Source organism: Aplysia californica, unplaced genomic scaffold (genome assembly GCF_000002075.1).
Source record: "Aplysia californica isolate F4 #8 unplaced genomic scaffold, AplCal3.0 scaffold00953, whole genome shotgun sequence".
Classification (NCBI taxonomy): Eukaryota; Metazoa; Mollusca; class Gastropoda; order Aplysiida; family Aplysiidae; genus Aplysia; species Aplysia californica.
The window spans coordinates 176,782-181,535 of NW_004798223.1; positions in this window are offsets into that span (position 1 = coordinate 176,782).

The following is a 4,754-nucleotide window of genomic DNA, read 5'->3' on the forward strand; positions in this document are numbered from 1 at the left end:
TTCTTTTTCTTTAAAAAATTTTCTATCATTATCAGCCCTGTTGTCAGATTCGTGATATTATACTTACAATATTTATAATGTGCTTGTTCACTTTAGGCTTCCATTAGCTGATCATGATGGCACTATAGGCTTTCTTGCTTGTTTGCTTACTGTTGGAATCATATTACTTCTTATCATTCATAATATAAAATTCAATATATATATACAAGGAAATAAATCTAGCTATGCATGTCAGTGTTGTTTTTGTTGATGTGTCGTGTATTATTTTACGAATGATGATGATAATACAAATGCATTTACATAGCGCATATCTACGCTCTACGGCGTGCTCTATGATTTACAAATATTACTACCCCAGCAAACTTCAGAGCCCTCGGATACATTCTTGGTTTCCTGGGAAACATGACAGTGCAAACTGCGGATCGCAGGCGCTCAAACACCAACGAACTGATAAAAATCGTTTGTTATCTACCGACGGATGCCCATTCTTACCTGGTGAGGAAAATTAGTATCGAGTAAAATGCCTTTCCCAAGGACACAATGTCGGGCCTTGACGGGATCCGAAACTATGACCTTACGGTTGCGAGTTTGAGAGCCTATCATCTCAAAAAATATATCGGTAGTACACATTCTTTATACAGTACAGTACAGTCAAACTCGGATATAACAGGACAGACGGCACCGGCAGTTTTTCTCTGTTATAAGCGAGTCCTGTTATAACCGTTATCAAGGGATACAACCAGTACCATTGCATCTTCAGCTTACTATATTATATTGCGGGGTATGTGTTTGAAAGTTTGTGCCTAGGCAAGCGATCATACAAACAGGCGAAAAGTCTTGGTTGAGACAAATTTTAATAATTTGACGGATCGAAAGCAAGTTCATGTGCTGCAAGATCACTGTTATATCTGAGTCTGCGCAGATTGAACCCATTCATATTACTTACACTTATAGAGAAAAAAAATGAGGATTTGATTTATCACTGTTATCAAGTTCCTCTGTAATAACAGGCTGATACAAATGGACTGGGCTGTAATATTAATATTATAACGTGCTTTCGTGTGAAAAGGTACTTTCTGGGCCCAGAGTTGCTGCAGGGAACATATTTTGTACAGCGGGCCCGGCCTATAACAGGACTGCCAGAACTGACATGATTTTAATTCATCCTATAGCCAAATCCTGTTGTCGGATGAAGTTTACATACATTCATTGTTCATTGTTTCAGGAAGCAACATCCCTGCACTCCGGACATGTCCATTGATGCTCCGTTGCTCTCTCCAAAATGTCGCCGAGGGTCTTTCCTCTGACTGTGCCAGTGCATATCTAGATGAACGTTCTTCTGTTCTTTCCTGCAAGGATGCCAGATTTTCCGCTTCCTTTTTGTATTCCCAAAAGTTTACATACACTTCGACCAAGGACGAATGAGATCGTTTTTATCACATACATGTACTAAAATAGGTTATCAAGAACTGATATATATATATCGGCTATTGCCCCTTGTTTTCAAGTGATATCATTTTTTAAATCTTCATAATACATGTACATGTATCTTTATCTGCTTTATTTTTATTCTATCTAGTGTCTGTAAACGTCTCCCCATCGTAGTTATCAAACCGAAGTTGCACACAGAAGACCCGAGATTGATTCCCAAGTGGGGTGAAGGTTTTTTAAATTTTATTTTATCTCGTCTTGGAACATTGTACAGTGGAAACCATATATAACAGGCCCGGTAATAACAGGGATCCGGTAATAACGGATTTTTTAAATCCCCGTTTTTTCCTACTCTTTGTCTATATTAAAAGTTACCGGCAATAACAGGGCCTCATTGGAGACCAACCGGTTATAGCAGGGACAAAGGCTCGTTGACAATGTGTAAAAAGTAAGAGGAGAGAGAGAGAGAGAGAGAGAGTAACGCAATGATGGAGCAAGCCCACGCAAGCCATGCCACTGCAAGCACACGCAGCGTGTGAAGCGAGAGAGGGCTGCGGTGTGCTGCAGACCTCGATCTAGCCCGAAACCTAGCAACACGCGACACGCACGACTAATGTGTCACCAACGATGTCAAGCGCAAGAGAAAATGCCTTTTAATTGACAAATAATACGAAATAACCCAGGCTGTTAACAAAAAGCAAGCTCCTCTGGCAGAGATCTGTCGTCAGTTCGAAATTCCACACAAGGGTCGATTCACAACATTATCAAGGATAGAGAGAAGATAGTGGCAGCATACTCCAATGCAAAGTTTGCTCTGGATCGAAAGAAGATGAGACTACTCGATGCAGATGCTATGGACCAAGCTCATCTGATGTGGTTTAAGTAGGCAAGGAGGGAGTTGGTGCCAAAACCCCTGATTGTGGGTACTTGTGGCAGGGGAAACTACCCATGAATAAGTACAGCTGGATTAGTCCACAATTGCTTACTTTCCTTGCATTTCTGATTTAACAGGGATCGGATATAACAGGACATTTTCTCTACTCCCACTATCCCTGTTATATCAGGTTTCCACTGTATCCCTCTCAGCCAGTTCAGCCCGGATTGGCCTTGACAGGCAGGATCGAAGCCCGCCTCCTCAGTGGTGATCTAAATTGTGTCTGTGGGGGCATTCATTGTTCATTGTTTCAGGAAGCAACATCCCTGCACTCTGGACATGTCCATTGATGCTCCGTTGCTCTCTCCAAAATGTCGCAGAGGGTCTTTCCTCTGTCTGTGCCAGTGCATATCTAGATGAACGTTCTTCTGTTCTTTCCTGCAAGGATGCCAGATTTTCCGCTTCCTTAATGTATTCCAAAAGTTTACATACACTTCGACCAAGGACGAATGAGATCGTTTTTATCACATACATGAACTAAAATAGGTTATCAAGAAGTGATATATATATATATATATATCGGCTATTGCCCCTTGTTTTCAAGTGATATCATTTTTTAAATCTTCATAATATTAATACATGTACATGTATCTTTATCTGCTTTACTTTTATTCTATCTAGTGTCTGTAAACGTCTCCCCATCGTAGTTACTTTATGAAACCGAAGTTGCACACAGAAGACCCGAGATTGATTCCCGAGTGGGGTGAAGGTTTTTTAAAATAATTTTTTTATATCTTGTCTTGGAACGTTGTATCCTTCTCAGCCAGTTCAGCCCGGATTGGCCTTGACAGGCAGGATCGAAGCCCACCTCGTCAGTGGTGATCTAAATTGTGTCTTTGGGGGCATAAAAACTCCTACTTTTACTAAAATGAAATTTAAAAAACACAACCACAAAGAAAGCTAAGCCCTACATCACAGTGATTATAGTATGTGTACCTGACAAAAGCGTTTGACACTGCTGGTCGTAATTTAAAGAGCAGAGGAAGATAACGGTCAAGCTTGAATGCCCTGCAAAGTTCATCACGATGGTCTAGCAGTTCCACAATGGCATGATCGCAAGAGTGCGGGGTCACGACGAGCACTCCATACTTTTTCCCATCTCCGTAGGAGCCAAGTCTGCCCCTGCAGGTTGTGTGGGTAAGGGGGCTCATAGGGTTTAAAAAGTGGAGCAAAGAATAATACCTGTCGTAAGAGGCGACTAAAGGTACGTTGGTCTGGTCCCCCAAAAAGTGCCAGTTGGCAGAGGGCCAACTACCCAACCATATAAAAATAAAAACTTTTTTTAAAAGTTACAGAAACACTACCAAACACATCTATATTTTTTCGATCTTGGGAAACAGGAGCTTCTGGACCAGTCAAGAGGACAGCCCAGAATGTGGAAAGTGTTTATTCGTGGCCTTTACCCATACCCTGATGAATCCTGTTCAGCATGGTATTACCGTTATGTTGACCGACACCATCTGTGAAGCCCCGGCAGACGCAGTGACACATCGTGTCAGACCCGTCGCATATATTAAGAACAATTACTTTTATCAAAGTGCATATTCTGTATATACTACACTCCAAATTGTCGTTCAATTCTCTTTCGATTGGGGAGATATTCCTCTTTCTTGCGCCACAAAGCCACTATGACTTCACGACGAGTGACTTGATCGCACACTGTGTGCTGTTACATTACTTAACAAAACAAAGAAAACAAGGCTTATTTGGACAAAAGACTAGCTTTTAAACTTTATTTTAAAAGAAATATATTATCCACTCACACTGTCTGAGATATTTTTTTAAAAATCACGAAGTCCTTAGTTGCATCTTGACTAAACTGTTTGCAAAATGATACAAGTTTTTCGTATGCCCTCTATTAATATATTACTGTTGTCTCTGAACTTTATCGTCCACAGGCATTCGAGTGTCTGTATATCTCAACTGAGAGAAAACATAGCGTTTCGACCACGTCGCCATTGGGTACACTGTTAAGTGACTGCTTTGGCGTCAGACACACAAAGCAGTGGGTGACCTTGATACACAACTTCAGATTCAAAATTGACAATAATTTAAAAACAACGTTTGCTAAAGTTAGATATCGCACCACACCAGGTTCTTCACAAACCACTTTGCTTATTTTGATATCATCATCATCATCAATGCCTTTCACCCCTGGCAGGGTATAGGCCACATACAAGCTCCTTCCATTTATCTCTGTCCTGGGACATCCTTCCAAGCTCGTTCCAAGTGAGCTTCATCTCTCTCATGCCCGTTTCCCCTTGCGTCATAAACTCTCCATTCGGAGAAGATCCACGATCAGCCAAGCAGAGATAATGGTTTCTGCTTGTATGTGTTTCTGTAACAGGTTCTTTTTACGAGAGAGGTTGTAAGCCACGTGACTCAACCC